The following is an 18,839-nucleotide window of genomic DNA, read 5'->3' on the forward strand; positions in this document are numbered from 1 at the left end:
GCATGCATTTTTGTTTTTCAGTAACCTCCTGTCTATACAACAAATTAAGTCAGTCTCGCCTGCACATGGATACGCACACAAGAAGAGTAAAGCTATTATCAATTGCAGATGCTTGTCAGTGTGTAAGATAAAAGTAGTGTAAGGCACTAATTGCTCTGTCATCCTATATTGAGTCTGGCATATGTTTAGCCTGAAGAAGCTTACACATGAATGTTGTATCACCTAGGAAACCCAGTAGAGGTTGCTAGTGTTGAATTTTTGTATGAATGGACATGTACAATCATCCCTCATATGATCAGAGTACAATACTCCAAGAACTGAAGTTCTTTAAATTTACTCTTAGGTATCACAATTCATAAGAGAGTTTATTTTAAAAGGCCTGCATTTCAGGTGATTGCTAAAGCAAGTTGTATGTATTAGGTCAGGGAGACTAAAACTGTCTTTCCACTTTAAAAGAAAAATAGGGCAATTTTTACTCTTAGAGCCTCCTCACCCCTCCCCAATATAACAACTATTTCCTCTCTTTCTACCTATAGCATAATTCCCATGATGATTTCTCCCAATATAAAGTTTGTGTTTCTTTCTAGGCTGTAGCTACCAAAAAATACAAAAGCAGGGAAGAATGATTTGCAGAATGCCTGTGTTGGCATATGGTAAGGAAGATCATAAAGAGAAGGTGGCATTTAAATCTCTTTACTGAAGTTCTAAGTCGGTGGGCTGCAGCAGCTGTAAATATAGGCTGTTTTGTTTGTAAAGGAAAACTACAGTTTTCAGGACTATGAATTTTCATTTCAGATTACCACGTTGTTCCTGTTTCTGCAATGACTGAAAAGAAGATTGCTTTCTTTGCTACTTGAATGTGATTTGGGTCAGGATAAATGACTCCTAGACTCTGCTGACATAGCGTGTAGTCCACTGCAGTTGGCTGTGCCAAAGGAAAAAGCAGGGTAAGGATGGAGGATCCCTGTGGTGGAAGCTGGAGTTCTGCCAAGGGCAAAAAAATCACAGCAAAGCTCAGCTTGTCATGATGGTCTCAGAGAGGAGAAAAACTAACATGAATGTTCAGGAGAAATAAAGGCAACAAGGTTAGTGGTGATGAGAGACTGTTAAAATGTTATTGCCTGCAGGTCACATGTTTCTGCAGGTAGTATTTCAAACCAAATGCTGATGGCTGTGACATCTGGAAATAATTTCATAACAGAAAGAGCTGGGAGAGAAGTGCATGAAGAGAATGATAATACAATTCAGATGTGTTAATTAAGAAGTGACTAATTCTTTTCCAGGGTGGTACTGGATGATCGCTGAGACACTGGTAGAAATGGGTTTTGGTTGGGATGAAATTTGGTCATTGAGGGTAGTAAAATGGCTTTGTTATTCTCAAAGCAATTAACTCATAGAACTTGTGGAAACAGCAAAACTAGAAGTCAAGGTTATCTTTGGTTACGCATCCAGGTGCAGAATCTCACCATAGGAGGCAAATGTCAGGTTATGTGATAGAAGCCCATCTGCACGCCCTCAAAGGAGCACAGAGAGACAATGGCGGGGGGGCAGGGGGGCCCTAAATAACACCCTGCCCCTGCTGTTCCCAGGCCCATCGCAGGAGCCATCAGCCCGTAAAAGGCCCATCACCCCAAACCCAGAGGAGCACAGGGGCACGAAGGCAGGTGGCAACCCAAACTGCAGGCTCAGAGGAAGGGACGGACACCCCGTCCAGTCCCTCCCAGGGCTGTCTCAGGAGACGCTCATCCCCAGGTCTAGGAGTGACACCCACGGCGATGAGTCGGTGCTGGAGCGCCTGCTGGACTGAGGGGGTCTAGAGGTGCGGGGCACATTATGGGATGCGGGGGAAGAACATTTTGGGATTGCACAGGACTTATTACAGGATGTTTAAGGGAGGAACCAATGGTGCAGAAAAGGAAGGATTTAGTTGACAAGGTGATGCAGGTGAAAGGGGCGGATTTACGCGACAAACTTAAGGTATGTTAGCATACTTTTTGTTTAATACAGTGTTAATCTGTTAGTTGCATGGGGTTTTTTTGATTTAAAAGGTTTTGGTCTTCAGGATGATTAAAAGTTAAATCTGTACTGCTTATGCTGTTAGCTGACCATGTTAGTTGTATTTCTGCTATAAAATAAGCACATTACGTGATAAAGTTACAGAACTTCAAAAATAGTTTCTACAAATCTGTGTTTTTTCCATTTCTTTTCTATTTCATCAGTCAGTACACAGTGTTTATAAATAATTTTTAAAGATTAGCAGCTAATTAAAAGTCTGTTAATGCAATCTTTGTGAAGAGTTCTTGGCATTTCACAACTAGTTCAGAGGTTAGAATTTTGCTTAACAGTATTTTTGGAAGAGTTATTTAGGAAATCAGTAGCATTTGTTTTTTCCTAGAGAGAAGAGAGGGGGCGTGCAGTCAGGAGATAAGAGAAACACACAGAATGAAATGAATAGTCTGCTAAGAAGAAAAAGGAGGTGTTGCCTTATCCATGAGGCTTAGATATAGAAATAATATAATAACCGGGCAATAAGAAGAATTTGATTCTTAGGGTTCAAATCTGTAAATGAACTTGCCCATAATGTGAATCTGAGGTATAATTTAATGTTGGTGTTCATGTTGATAATTTAATGTTGGTTGTTTAATGTTCTATTTAAGCCACCTGCAGAACTGAACTTAGGCACTTTGAGGTCCGTAGACACATAGGCTTTTCCTTTTAAGAGTGCTCGGTGGACCTACAATTCTATGTCTGGATGTATGCAGGACTGCCACCTGGACAGGACTGAGCACACACATTGTGTTTAAGACTTCAGAGGAGACACAGAATTTTCCAATTTTTCACTTAGATTCTAGGAAGGTCTAATATGGCAACTGTGTTCTCAGTCTCTTAAGTCATATTAACCCTGGGATCAGCACAAAACATGACAACTTTGTTCACTATGATTTAAAAAGACAGTTGCAGGAGGTGGGTGCCGCATGCATTTTTGATAATACACGTTTGGTTAGAGTAAACAAATAAGAAAAAAAATACGTAACTCTGTTCCAGAATACCTGCCTCAAGCAGCAAGTAAATTTTCCATTCCTTTGAAAATGATACCATAAAGATAAAAGTTTATGTTTTCTTAGTCTACTAAGAGTTGTCATGCACAAGATGACATCTTGGAGCCCCATAGTTAGGACATTCAGCTGTTATAGAGCCATAGAACGGTTTGGGTTGGAAACGACCTTCAAAGGTCATCTAGCCCAACCCCTCTGCCATGGGCAGGGACACCTTCCACTAGACCAGGTTGCTCCAAGCCCCATCCAACCTGGCCTTGAACACTGCCAGGGATGGGGCAGCCACAGCTTCTCTGGGCAACCTGCTCCAGCGCCTCACCACCCTTATAATAAAAAATTTTTTCTTTATGTCCAATCTAAATCTACTCTCTGTCAGTTTATAACTGCTGTGCCTGGTCCTATCACTACAGGCCTTGGTCTCTTCCTGTCTTTCTCATTAGCCCCCTTTATATACTGAGAAACAGATTCTGATCTTTATGAATGGGAAATAGATTCTGGTCCCTGTTTCCAAGGTTGTTTATGCAATTTGTATTTTGTGGTACTTAGAGAAGAAAGAGACTAAGAGAGAGTGAGTGAGTGTATGAGTGAGTGTGTGACTGAGTGATTTGGATATCCTCAGTTATTATAACTCTGCCACTCCTTTATAAGATTGGATGTAGATGGCTAGCTCATAGTTTCAAGAAACTGGCTCCATGAGATACACTGAGGCTTTAACTTGAATCTGAGAAAGAAGAACATTAGGACTTGAGATCTACATTGTGCTTCCGCATTTTATATTAGGTACTCAGTATGCTGGCTGTAATAAATCTTATTTTAGGAACGCTCTGTTCTTCCCTGTATATTGCATAAGGGCTTGGGAGACTCGCCTTGGCAACACTTAAGTTTAGTTTTTGGTCTGGACAATTAGCTTCAAGTAGCTTTCCCTCCCTCTTCCCTCAGTCATGAAAAATAAAATATGTCACATGGATTCTTTTTCTTTGTTTTTAATAAACTGCATTCAGTGGTATTTTGAAAAGTTAGTAATATATATTTATTTTGTAGTTGGTATTTAATCTTTAAGTGTCCTATACGCTAAGGGAAATTGAAAATCTAATATGTGAAAAATCTACGGATTTTGATTCTTAACTGAATAAGAATGACTGATGAGCAAGTGAAGTTTCATAATATCTTGAATAAATTAACCACATATTGATGTAATTAAAGTTGAGTAGGTTTTTTTGTCTTGAATTTGCTGAGTTGTTGATATTAAATCTTAGCCAAATTGAATAATCGAGAGGAAATAATTATGTTGATATACTATTTTTCTGATAAAATCAGTTAAAAAAATAGAACTTTTGAAAAAGTATTGAAGAGTAAGAAGAACAGTTTGCAGAATATTAAAGAAAATGTTCTTGGTAGTGTTCTGATAACATAGCTGAAGAAAAAAACTGAAAAAATATTACAACCATGTATAAAAAAAGAATACTTCTTTCTGACACCATTCATGAATAATATCTATTTTTTATGACAAAAGGGAGTGGGAATTGCAGAAGAATGCACATCCATACACATCCTCAGAGTTGTCTGACATTCTATGGGACATTATTCCAGGTATCACATAGAAAATGAGACTCCATTCTCCTTATTGTGCTCTTGATCCTTCATCCACATGGTTCAGAGTAGTCTGACTTCTCTAATTGGATCTGACCAGAATTCAGAGTTTGAAGACTCCAGCATTGGAGGAAGACTTGGGTAGTGAATAAGGAAGTATGTAGTTTCTCTCACTTGCTTTTAAAAATATGATAGTTTTTATCCTCTTCCTGCTATAAATGTTTATGGACATGGATCCTTGGTCTGACTTTTCTTTTATCCATCTTCATCTATTACTATTTCTTGCAATTGATAATAATTTGATGAAAGCTCACATTCATAACATTTTATTTTAAATAGAGAATTTAACAAGTTTCTTAGGATACATAGAGTTTTACTCTTGAACTCATCATGTTGCATCATCCTATGCCTGGGAATACTTGTTGCTAGTTACACTTGAGGGAAATACTTTTCATCAAGTATACTGTAAAAAGTTTTGGGAAGATATAATCAATTGTATCTAGGGTTTGGGGTTTGTATGTTTGTTTGTTGAATTTATAAGTCTGTGCTGCTTTGACATTTCCTAACAATGAAGTATTCTTTATTTAGTTCCATCATCTGAATTTTTGTCAATCCAGCCTAGAGGCCTTTATATTAATGTACCAGGTCTTGACAGCTGAGTTCTCTTGCTGTTGAAGGGCTGCAGTTAATGAACACCTCCACGTGTTTTATTTTCAAAATTTCTCTAACCTTTAAATCCAATGCTTACAGTGAGTCTGATTATTCAACCATTGGTTGTGGTGACCGCAAGTGGCAGCGATTCTTACAAGAATACGAAGAACACTTGGTTATAGCTTCAGCTACTTGAGTGCCTATAAAAGAGGTGTTTCTCCTTCTGGAACTTTAATGTTATTACTTAGACCATTTGCTTACAAAGCAGACCTATGTTTTCTAAAGCCCTGGATCTTCTTCTCTCAGCATAATAATTACTGGTCAATTTAGTAGGTTCTAGATTTATTAAGTTCACTTAGGAATTTCAAATGCAAAGGAAATAAATTAACCATTAAATTGAACTGTGTTCCACAGACACATGGGAAAGTTGTTGTTCTGGGTAGAAAATTCTCCTAACATATGAACCAAATTGACATGAATATGACTAGAATAAAACAGAGAATGACAACTAACACCACCTCGACCTTTTTTTTGGTGCCTAATAGTTTAAAGAAAATAAATGCAAAACTGTAAAATAACCAGCTGTGGCCAAAATTAAAATGAAAAAAAAAATCAAAAATTTTAAATTACTTAAAGCACAGAGAATAGAAAAAAAATTATTGCTTTACTGGGAGGCAAAACTTGCAGTACAGCTGTAGGAAAGCTTGTCTTCATAAACATAGATAAATTGCCTTTTCACTCTGTTTTTCCAAGAAGAACTACAGAATTTAATCAATAGCAATACTAATACAAGACAATTGATGCATTAAATAGTGTGGCTAAACCTAGATTTTTTTTTTAAAAAAAGCTTTCTCATGGTTCTTTTTATAACAAAGAAAAATATATCTGAAGATGGTATCTCTTGAATTTGTGTTTGTTGATTCATTAGCTTTCAACTAGGATTAACATCAGCTCTTACTTCTAAGGGGTATAATAAATGACTGATCCAACTTTAAAAGACATGGTACCTATCTAATTTCTTCTTTTTTTTAAGCATTGAGAAATTGTTAAACCCAATATTCCCCTTCTTGTGCAGTCTAAACTGTTCATATTAATCAGTCCCCTCTGTCCCTGCCCCCATCCTCTTTTAGAATTAGGGTTTTTCAGTCTTCTCACTTGGAGCTATGCCATACACTGAATTTTCTCTCCTGGCAGTTTTCCCAGAGTAAGTTTGAAGTTTTGTTTTGATTTGTTTTTCCTTTTTGTGTCCCAATCATGTAGCCACACCCTTAATCAGACCCGGGTGAGTTTTATAATCCTTAACAGTTGCCTGGAAGATAGGGAGTTTTGTTGCCTAGACAGGACAGTAGTTCCTGCTATAGAAGAGTGATCTAGGTTAATTCTAACATCTTCTCTAAGATCTGATAGGTCTTTGGGGTTATTTCTTCTTTTGATAGCTGTTTCAAGTATTTCTTCAGTCTCTCTTTCTGTGGTTGTGCTATGCCAATTTCTTCCTGTGAAAAAAGTAATAAGTTTTTTCCATAGGTGATTGTTTATACCAGGACCTTGGTCAAAATGTGGGAACATTGAAAAAGTTCTTAACGGGTGAAAGAGTAAAGCCTTGTAGCTGAAATTATGTCTTCAGAGATACCAGAAATGGAATTGACCTATGTCTGTAGGGCAAGAAATACAGATAAGACAGAGAAAGAGCAGAGTAACAACATGACTAGCCTAGGAAACATTTTATTGACTTCAGCTTGAAACCTGAACCATCCTCAAATTAGAATTTTTGTACAGGCAGAACCACTCTCATCTTCTTGAGTAAGCATCCTATAAGGTAAAAGGCCTTGCTAATCTGATGATTGTGGATGTATCCATTAATCTGTATTAGCTGACTACAGTTTTAATCAAGACGGTTTATTCACTGAAGTCAACAAAACCATTCCTACAGGATAAAATAAGGAACAAATCTTTGGCTAGTGTTGAAGACCAAAGAAAGCATCTCCCAATTAATTTAGCTAAGGAATATATTTGAGGGGTGTCCTGGTTTCAGCTTGGATAGAGTCAATTTTCTTCCTAGTAGCTGGTACAGTGTTATGTCTTGGATTCAGTATGAGAAGAATGTTGGTAACACACTGATGTTTTCAGTTGTTGCTAAGTTGTGTTTAGACTAAGTCAAGGATTTTTTAGCTTCTCATGTCCAGCCAGCAAGAAAGCTGGAGAGGCACAAGAAGTTGGGAAGGGACACAGCCAGGACAGCTGACCCCAACTGACCAAAGGGATATCCCAGACCGTGTGACATCATGCTCAGCCTGTAAAGCTGGGGGAAAGAAAAAGTAAGGGGGATGTTCAGAGTGATGGCATTTGTCTTCCCAAGTCACCGTTACGCATCATGGAGCCCTGCTGTCCTGGAGATGGCTGAACACCTGCCCATGGGAAGTAGTGAATGAATTCCTTGCTTCACTTTGCTTGTGTGCACGGCTTTTGCTTTCCCTATTAAACTGTCTTTATCTCAACCCACCAGTTTTCTCACCTTTACCCTTCTGATTCTGTCCCCCATCCCACTGAAGGGGGAGTGAGTGAGCGGCTGCGTGGGGCTTGGCTGCTGGCTGGGGTTAAATGACGACAGGGGGACATAAACGGAGAAAGGAAGGAAGGAAGAATCTTTTTTTAGCCTTTCTGAGAAATCATTGAAAACAATTTAGTTGTATGACAAGCAGTTTCTCTTTGCTGACATCTAGCACTCTTTGGAGGTGCTGTGGAACAGCCCAAGTGAAAAGTCTGCTTGTAAGACAACAATGCTGTTCTTCACCTAGCAACAATTCCCTTTCAATGCTCAATCTTCTCATAATTTTGCTCTTTTGTTTTCCAGTGTTTTGTAAAGTGTTTTGTACAGGTCTCTCGCTCAGTGGCTGTAACTTCATACAGATGCTTCGGTATTTTTTCATACAGTCTAGCAGGGAAATACAACTTGCAATAACAGAACAACAGGAGAGGAAGAGACACAAAGCACAACCTGTCTTTTCCTTCTGGATGTCATATCATAATGTACGCTACCTGCCAGGCAGTGCATTGTAGCTTCAATTTAAAAGAGCAATTCGCTCTTTTTAAAGGTGTAGAGAGGTATATTTTCCATGTTAGCTACTGGAGAGAGTTGTTGGGAGGTGAATTCTTTGCATGTATCAGCATGTGATAGAACAGGAAAATTAAAAACAAGAAACGGAAAGTTCAGCAGAAGTAACAACACCAGCAGTAATAAATATTTTACCAGGAAATGTCTAGTGGTTTGGGGGTTTTTTCTGGTAGTGAGAACATCAAAAAGCAGGAAAATTATTAATCCAAAAAGAATGGTAACAGCCAGCCTTATGCTACATGATTGCACAGACTTCTTGTACTTCATCAGGCAGTCTCTCCTTTTCCTATCTCCTACATATTCTTGTTCCATAATCTCCACTTTAAAAGTTTCCTTTGTGGCAAGCTCACTTCACAGTAGCCAATTGGGTAAGCTGACTCTCCTGTTTTCATGCAGAGTAGATGCTGCTCTTTCTTCATTAGCTTCAAGACAGCTTCAATACCAAGGTGTGCATTCTGCAGTAATGTCGTTCAGGAATTATGCCAGATGTGCTCATAGTGTAGAGTTTGCTTGTTAAAAGCTAATAATTGTCTGTGTTTCTTCTTGTTTTTTTAAGATTCAGTGTTAGGCTTTTCTTTTCTTTTTTTTTTGCCTGGAATAATGCGTTTTTCTATTCAATCTTAATTTGGAAGCTGTTGTCAGGGACATCTTTTCTGCTGTATATTGCATTCACGATATTTATCATATCTTAACTACATCACCAGCATGCTTCAATCAAAAAGCTGTTGCTTTCCCTACCCTGGGAAGGAATTCAAGATGGGAAATGGCTAACAAACAGAAGGGACAGAAAGGAGTCCATCTGCTCTTCTATTTTCAGATCATACTTTAAGACTTTGAATTCAGACTCAGTGATTTCCTATTACTCATAACTCATTTCTCTACTTTGAGGCACTTTTATGCTTCTCTTCTCATTAAAAGGGTAGTCTGTGTTACTCAAAAAAGAAATTGTTTAAAACACCACATCTAATGACATTGCATAATGTCAGCAGTTGCAGGCACCACACATCTTTTGTCTTAGAGTCACCCAGGCAAACCTCTGAGGAAGATTTATGAGTTTGAGAACTCTGCCTGAGGCACTTTTGACTTCTGCAAATAGTGACTGCGTGCATTTTATCATGCTCCATACTTGTTTCATGACTCTTATTAAGTGCCCATAAATATTTTTACTCGATTTACCTGCTCTCATTTACTAATGAGTGTGAAATACCTATTCCATTAAATGTTAGATAGACTTATTTTTGGAGAAGTATTATTAAAAATGTATATTTATATTGTTTAATGAAAGCTATGACCTAAATTAGCATTCAGGTCAATGAATTTTAAAGTTGGATTAGAAAAGTAAAGATGTGACACTCAAGAGGAACTTTCAGAAGTATTTTTGCACATGGAAGATTTCTCTAGTCCCATGTCATCGCATTTTTAGTAAGCACTGAAAAAGAACCTAGTCTTCTAGAGGTTTTTTTTTTGTCCTCAATAGGCATAAGAAAAAGAGGGTTTTTTCGGATTTTTTTATCTGAATCTGTAAAAGAAATTGAGGCCAGGCTGATCAGTCTGCTCAAGGGCAGGATAAAGGCGATAGAAAGCCCTTTTCCACATAGTGCTTAGCCAGTACTCCTCTATAATGTTGGACAGCTCTAGGAATATTGACCCAAAGTACCTTTTGTTGGTGTTTTCCTGCTAATCCTTGCTAGTCTAAGGAATTGCAGACTGTGTGTGTGTACATGTGTTTGTGTGTATATGCAGATCATTAATTGTCATATTCATGATTAGAGGAAAGAAAACCTCACCGGATGTCAGAAACTGTAATTTTGTCTTATTTGCTTATTATTTGGAATTCAAATTTTGCAAAGAACAAATGGCATTATCAAGGGTAACCTTAGCATACTTAATGAACACATTTGTGTCCACTGACATTAGCCAATTTTTTGTAAAGTGCAAGCTTCAACATCTAGTGCTTCACTAAATGCATAAAAGGCAGAACAGCTCTATTACTTATGGTTCTAAGAAAAGCTTTTTCACTAACACTTGCAGCTGTGGCTACTAATTATCTTGACACTCCTCCTCCTGCAGTGTGTGTAGAAAGTTCCCTTAGTTCTTCAAGAGATGTGACCAGTGACAATAGATCATGATGGAATGTGGAAAAACAGAATCTATTTTCTGTTCTCCTTTACCAATATGATGATGACACTTCACATACAAATGGGAGGGAGAAATGTATTTGGTCCCTACCAAGACTTAGACTAAGATTTTTAAAATACTTAGGCGGTTAACTCCCTTTGAGATCATTCTCCTTTGAGATGATCTCAGTCTGAAAGTGATACAGGACTTACTATCTGTACTTTAAACAAATAGCGAGCAAATATCACTTTAGCTCCTGGATAGAGGGTGGAGGTTAAAAAAAGAGAGATGTAATCTAGGAAAGTTAAAACTAGCGCCTTACAGCACTTGATGATGAGTGATGGTGCTAGAATCCTTCTACTTGACAAATCTGTCAATCACACCACAATAAAAGGTGTAAATAGTTTGCAGAGGAGTGTATTTTTAGTGCAAAATAAAGAATAATTCACTCTGAGTTTAAAAGTAAGAGTCAGCTATGACCTGTTTATTTTAGATCACTTAGGTGCTTGAACAGTGAAGGAATTGAGCCTCTTCTCACTTCTGCTATTGGAAGTACCTAATGAATTTCTAACAATTGTGAATATGATAAAATGTCTTTTTTATCCATTGACCTAAACTATCAATAAGGTAGCTAGTGATGTAGTAGTAAAATTATTTTCTTGATTTAGAAGAAGATTAAAATACAACAACATGTAAAAATATAACAACAGATACCCTTCTGTTATAAACTGGTATGTCAGCATTTGAACTTAAGTGAACTGTCAGTTTGCATGAGCAAAGATTTTTTAATTCTTGCTTAGAACAGGAATTTTGCTTTTGATCCTTAAGATAGGAGCATCCTGCACATTTTTGGGGTGTTGCAATGTCTGTGACTGGGCAGAAGTGTCTGTTTACAATAAAATACTTGTTTTCCGATTTCTTAGGAAATAATAGGCTTTGGAGGAAGAGTTTGAGAAGCAGGGAACCAAGCAGCTATGAAGAAAAAATTCAGCTCAGATAGTATAGTGCTCCAAGTGATCTCAGTGGGACATTTCCCCCTACACTTCTTCTGTTTCACCTGTGTTTATGGTAGCTCTGTGCTGCAGTATCCGTGCTCACCTATACAGAGGACACGCTCACACACTGCTCTTTAAAGTTCTGATTTACTTAAACCAGTTTTGTAGTAGAATGTAAAACTTTACCTACGATTTCTAAATCATCAGTATCAAAATGTGGTGAACGGCAAAATTAAAAAAGCCTGCTTTTTCTCTTTCCCTAAGGTGAGGGAGAAACTGCTGCATATAGGTAGCAGCACTGCTAAGGCACAGCATCCTTAGCTGGGGAGGAGATACCGGAGCAGTTCTCTCTGTGTTCTTTCTTTCCTCTTGTTCTTGTAGAGACTGAAACCATCCTGTCGTAATTTCCTCCATATTTTCACCACATACAGAATGTTTTGCATAGGTCATATACATGTTCTTTGTTCCCTTGATAGCCACTTAGAGTCAGCTCTCAAAGTTGCATCCCTTTAGTGCTCTGTAATTGGCCATTCATGATTGGTACTTAGACCATCAGGGCCTTTGGGTCAGTGTGTGCCTGCGTTATCCTGGTCTCCGTTATCATCCTATGCATGTGGTCTGGGGACCCTCTTCTACCATTTTGAGACCACCAACTTCTAGTTAAAGTGGTGGCATTTTTCTTAATGGCAAGCAGAAAAAAATTTAGCAAGAAACAGTTGAAGGCCATCTTGTAGAAAATACCCTATCTTACATATGGCATCAGAGGATTTAATTCTGTAGCCTGCTATACCTGAGGCAAAAGAGGATGGCCCTTACCAATGAACTCCATAGGATCATTTTCATATACCTAACATTCTGGATGGTGCGAAAACCACAGTATTTACAACTATTTAACTGAATGAATCTGGGTCTTTGCTGTTATTTTAAGATAACTAGTATAGAATTTGTTTCTACAATATGTAAATAGACAATTACGTTAGTAAGCTGTTAATTAATGTAAGTGATTCTAGAGCAGACAACTACAGTTACGTAGTGCGTGGTCCTGCCTTCCTTCAGCTATGAGCTGAAGCTTTGATCTGTCTCCATTCCAGGATTATTAGCTGCATGATATATCCACTGCAATATAGAACAGTCTCCAGCCAGACTGTGGTGGACTTCTGAAAGTCATCTTCATTTGGTTTCTTTCCCTACTTTTCTGTGTGATGTTTCTCTAACTTATCTTTCCCTTGCTTTCTCAGTGATTACAATGGTTTTCTGGTACAGAAGGTGGTTTTGGTGGCCTTCGTTAGATAGTGCCATTACCTCTGCTGTATTCTGTGCTTTCCCTGAGGCAAAAGTAGAGGCAGCTATGAGACATGGTAAAAGAAATTTGCTAGTTTCTTGTTAGGTGGAAGGCAAAATGTACAGTAGTAATATGCTAATATTGAGATGGAGAAATACACAGAAAAATCATGCCAGGTGTTGAGCCATCAGTATGAAAGACTTGGCAAAAGTATTATGACCAGCATTTAAAATATGCCAGCTCAGTTGTGTCCTGAGAGGAGGAGAAAATCTCGACCTTGCCCCTTAAAATTAACAATTGACATTGTGCTTCGAGCTTAATTAAGTCACTAAGTATATTGTCTAACTTGCAAAGTTACAATATTGCTGAAAACCAAAGCAAAACATTTCTTTTACAAAATTTACCATTCATAAATGAAATATTCTTTTTATAGGGAGGAAGCAATTTATTTTATTTGTATATATTTTTGTTTGCAATATGATTGCCAGTCCCTCTGTTCTTCTCTTGTAAGACAACAAAAAGTGATCTGCAACTCTGTTTGCAGTTATTTTTTTTAAAGCCTTTGATATAATAATTCATCCAGTTCCTGTTTCTTTTCTCTCTTTTTCAGAACTTTTTCTTTGATAATTTTAAGTTATCGTTCTGAGTGTGTTTTTATTTAAGCAAGGTTTTCTGTTGTTTTTCTGAGAAAGCTTACATCTTGATAGGTATCAGCATGGTAAAGATAGCTTCAGGTGTTCACTTAAAGATGTTATGTTTCAGATGGGAGATTTGTAGGAAGGTATGTAAGAGATGCCTTTGAAGTAACCAGACTTAAAAACCTTGAACTGTAAAACATTATTTTATTATAACTGTTCAGGGCTATAATATATATGTTTTATTACAACCCTTAAGGATCCTCCATTCTCTTTCTCATCATTTTTGGGTCCCTTGCTGATAAAGACCTGTCTAGTCTATAAAATTTGCACTTGAAGTTACAAGGGAAAAGTGCCAAACACTCTGACTGGGAGCAGAGACTTGAAACGTCTTTTTTTCCCATACTCAGCACAAATCTGGGCTATTGATTGCATTTGGATAAACCTTTACCATTTATTTTTAGTTGTTTCACTTTGGACAGCTATATATTCAGCATGTGAGAGAGATAGTTTCCTCTTGAGGATGGTGGGCAAGCTAAATCTCAGGGATGCAAGACTGCTGGGTTCAAGTCTGGTTGCTTCACCATCCCATGTGAGAATGGGAGATCCCTAGGCTCTTTAGCACATACTTGCTCTTCTAGCATTTTCTGTGCTTTCTGCTCATCTCCCTTATTTATAAACCTGAAACCTCATCTTGGATCTGAAAGAAAAATTTGTCAAGAGAAATCCCAGTACTTTCCAGAGAGGATGGGTTTTGCCCAATGATTTTGAAATTATAAAAAACTTTGCTGGGAGAATGCCTTAGCAGCTTTCATTTGCGCCTTAATTCTTGTTTCCATTTGCAAGGAAAGGAAATGTATATTACAGGGAAGCTGAGCGTTCTGTCTCCCTTCTTTTGTACTGACTGCAGAACCAAGACTGTGAGAATGGCAGCTGTGTCTTTCTTCAATTTTGTGGTTCTTTCCAGTCATGTTTTCTGTTGTGGTCCCCTATGGAAAAATCATAAAGTACAACAAAAAAGCACCCTTCACTCTAATGTGGTTATAGTTGGTCTTCTTTGCAGATTAGCTTCCTTTTAAGTGTGGTCTCCATGCAGAACATCAACAAATAGTATGAAGATTTATTTCAGATTAAGCTCAGCAAAACAATGCATTTTCTTCAATAGATATAATTCTTATTTTTTCAAATGTAAGTCACACATGCCTGCTTCTTCAGTTGGGTAGTTATCACAATATTAAGACTGAGGAGACAAGGTAATAATTTATTTGTCCCGCTTTCCCAAAAAGACAATAACAAAATGCGATTTCAGCTGGCATATTACAGAATCCTGGAATGAATGCAGAAAGACTCTAACATGCATTAGCTGGAAGTCTTTGATTCCTTGCAAGAGAGAGTGGCTTCTTCAGAGCTGCTAAGTTAGGTCTGCAGACCTTCCTAGCATGATTCTTGCATATCATTGCCACATGTTTAGCAAATGTCTTCCTAATATTATAAATTCTAACGCAATTTGTGTATGTAAGCAAAAGGAATGAAGAAATGTCACTCACATCAAATTAGCTTTGTATATCAAACCAGTTTTAGTAAAGACATCTACAAACATTGTTCAGATAGGCTGTAGTTCAACTACAGTTTAGCCTAAGGTGGTCAAGGCTGTAGTACTTTAGGCCAAGATGGCAATATAGACCTATATTAGACCTGGATTTTTTCTAGATCTCATGCCAAATTAACTTTTAGTGTAGTATCCAGAACACAGCACAGTGACTAAGAGTATATCAACTTTGAATTAAAAGAACAGTATTCTGGCCCCTTATTTCACACTGCTCTCATATTTAACTGAAGTATCTTAGTTTCATTTATTCATTTTATGAATGAGAATTCTTGTTTTTAGGCATCACTGTAATACTTTTTCTCTCTGAAAGAAACACAAAAGGAAAAAAACCAAAACATACTGATGTGTTCTAGAATCTAGTCACAAAGATGTCACCAGATATTCCTCAGTATGTGTGTCTTATCCATATAAGAAGAATGTTTGCTTTGATATTCGTCAATGTACTATGCAAGCCTTGGAATGTAAAATTAAAGAAAACTTAGTTTCTGATCAGTTTATGATATCAGAGCTTGCTGAAATCTATAAACTATTAAGAATTGACAATGGACTGCTAACACTTTGCTAAGATTATAGAATACCTTTTCCCATCCTTAAATAGAAAACAATTTTTTGTTTGTTTTTGATGATTCCCAGCTTAGGATTCTTTATCATTTGAATGAGTGTAAAAGATCAGGATGAATTCATTTTAGCTAACTATTTTGCACAGAAATAGTGCTTGTTTTATGGTTGAAGTTGTTAAAAGGAAAACTGTATTTAAAGTTTAAAACACTATCATGAAATAATGGAAATCTACTCCTTAATTCCTAGTGAAAGATTTCCTTGATGGCTTTCGAAAATTGACTAAAGATATATCTGTTACCTCTTCCACATCTGTTTTTTTTTAATTGAATTTTGTTTTATTTTGTTTTTGCAGATTATCTCCCCCCAGTTGTTTTTCCAATGTAGTTAATAGCACAAGCATGAAAACTCTTTTGCTGCTCGAGGGAGGAATGGCAGGGGACCAAAGTGAATGGCATCACTGTTTTTCAAAAAACAGTCTCCTGAAACTACAGTCTGAGACTCTACCACTGATCCACATCTCTAAAAGATCAGTATATTTCTCTTTTCCTCCAGAATATCAACTGTTATGTACTGCATCAAGATCAATGGTTTTTCATTCTTTCAGACTTCAGTAACAGAAATAATAATAAATTAGTAGGATGTGTTGTCTGTGTTTGAGTATTTTGTGTGATGGTGGTACTCGAAAACTGTCTATAAAATATACTTTGTATTACCCCTTCCAGAAAGAAAATTAACTGAAAGTTCATAGGCAACAAAGTCATTTAGCAACCACAATGGTGAAGACAACTTAGACAAATGTATTTCAAAAGTGTTGGAAGAAGAACCAAAATGATCATTCTTTTTTTAAGAAATGTAGTTTTGGAGTAGAAAAATCACCATCCATGTCTATGTATAGCTATCCTCAGAGCTCTAGGCTGCTTCTTGCTGGTATTTAGTTTAAATACATGTAGTTAAATACTTCAGCAAGATTGGGCATCAGCTATGTCCAAGATGGTAAGTGTTTTGTTCAAATGAATTGGTTCAATAAGAAGTGTATCTGCAAGAAAATCTAACATTGATATTTCATTCGACTGCTTTATTTTCATGCTTATAAGAATGGCTGCCAATTGTACAGTTCGTATGGCATTCTAGGGATGTAGTTCTTCCCAACACTCATGGGATCCCAGTTCTTCTCAGCACTGTATGGATGCTGTTCTCCAAAGAAGAGGCAGAGCTAGATGTGCACTTGAGGTTGTTTTTAAGCCTATCCAAGAAAAGATTTATTTTTTCCTTAGGATTAAATAAATCTTCCATTAATTTTATAATTTGCAATTGTTCTCTTTTTTCTATAACAGACAGAAATAACCTAGTTGCTCTAACATTCTCTATAAAACCCCCTGTCTCTGATGTCAACAAGAAATACACTATTGACTTCCTTGTTGATGGACAGTGAATTTCTTCCAATTAGAAAGCTCCCAAAAGTCCTGTAATGCTATCATCATCATCAGGATAACAATAAATATTTGTTGGAGACCAGAATTACTTCAAGAGGTTTAATTTTGCAATATACCTATATCTATTTTTCATTCATAAGTGTCCACGTTTTGAGAAATTGTGAAGATCAGCCCACAGAAGTGCTGATCTCCTGAATTTACAATACTAATTCAGTGCATGCACAAATCAAACGTTAAAAAAAGTCAGCAGTTTTATTTCTGTTATTTTTCTATGGCATCATTTGCATGATGAAGAGTAGATTTTAGAGGTTTGTTGGGAGCTGCTAACAAAAGGTGTAGCTGAAAAATTGTATACAGTTTGTAAAATAAAGTACTGTTCTACAAGTAGTCTGTAAGGAAGCTTTCTATTTATCTTTCTTGCACAGATATTAAAATTCAGTAGGGTACTTGATAAGCTTGATGTTCATTTGCTCCATGCTGTGTATTTTTCTTGTAAAAATTTCAGACCCAAACTATGTGCATTCTGATTCATTCAGCACTGGCATCATGGGTCTTCAAGTGGCCTATGGGGAAAGAGAACTTCCTCTGCTTTTGGTGTATTTCTTCTTCTTTGAATTCAAAGATGTTATAATTATAGGGGCAAATACTTTCACTTGATGATTCTTTATAGTACATTCTACATGTGATTTGAGTGAGTTGACATTGCCGTGAGGGAAGTTTCTTGTAGCAGAGAATCACTGTATAGCAAAGTGGAACTTGTAGCTGCTACTATTGTGCAATAGCAACGAAAATATGCTCTAAAAATATGCTCTGTGAAATAGCATTGGAAGTGTGAGTTGTCTGTTTTATTACAAAATGCCTTAAAAAAATATTAACTGGTTTATCATAACCTTGTAGCTTTTAAGAGCTTTATCTTTTTTTGCCTACTGAACACTTACTTACTCCCTGCATTATAATATAAATTAATAAAGCAAATATGAGGTCAAAGACAGAATAATTGACTTGTTTGTGATGGAAAATATATTTTATGTGTTTAAATCCTGTGTACTTCATTTGAAAAACTATATGAAATATTTGCAATGTAATTAATAATTAGTATTTTTAAAAATGCAGATATTTAGACTTTATACTTTGGTAAGGCTTTTCTTCCATGGTTCTCACTAGGTTTAGAATTCTGCCCCTAAATGTGTGCCTTCACTTTCTAGCACTGGAAAGATAAAAATCGATTTTATCAATAGAAGAGTATTTTCTTGTTGTCTTGGCAACTGAGTTTCACACTTTACCTGAAGAAGTATAGCCAGAGATTAATTGCATTAAATCTCAAATATTTAGAGATGAAAAGCTGAGTCAAAATATAAAGACTTTACAAAGCAATCTTTACTGTTTCTTAAGGCTAGAAAGTTAGCATTTCCAGTAATACATGTTTCCAACAGAAATTTTCTCTGGTTTTTGATCATGATAGGTTACTGAAAACAAAGTGTACCCCAGATACATGTTGTTGGGTTTTTAATAAGAAAAACAGGAACAAATGTTTATTTCGACCATTTGTAAAATTCAGCGATGCACCACCGACATGAAAATGCAGCAATCTGGCACTGAGTTTGGACTCTCCCCACTGGAGTCTGAGGGAGCTCAGTGCATGACCAAGAATTCCCTGAGTCATTTTGATCAGTCTGTGGTACTAGATATGATAATAGTACTGACTGCCTTCGGGGAAGAAACACTGTTCAGACATTCAGGGACAATCTGGGCCAACTTCACTCGTGGTGCCTACAGGGATGGGGTGAAGGGAGGAAG

The 18,839-nt window shown here is 37.0% G+C and overlaps 1 long non-coding RNA gene across 1 annotated transcript in view; it reads left to right on the top strand.

The window, feature by feature from the left end:
• LOC138690279 (uncharacterized) overlaps positions 1-17,998 on the top strand; it is a 117,821-nt gene extending 99,823 nt beyond the window's left edge. Inside the window, exon 3 of the long non-coding RNA XR_011329080.1 lies at positions 15,962-17,998. This is a non-coding gene — a long non-coding RNA (uncharacterized lncRNA). The remainder of the gene's footprint in view (positions 1-15,961) is intronic.
• Positions 17,999-18,839: the final 841 nt, after the last annotated feature.

The sequence above is a fragment of the Haliaeetus albicilla genome, chromosome 21 (genome assembly GCF_947461875.1).
Source record: "Haliaeetus albicilla chromosome 21, bHalAlb1.1, whole genome shotgun sequence".
NCBI classification, from domain to species: Eukaryota; Metazoa; Chordata; class Aves; order Accipitriformes; family Accipitridae; genus Haliaeetus; species Haliaeetus albicilla.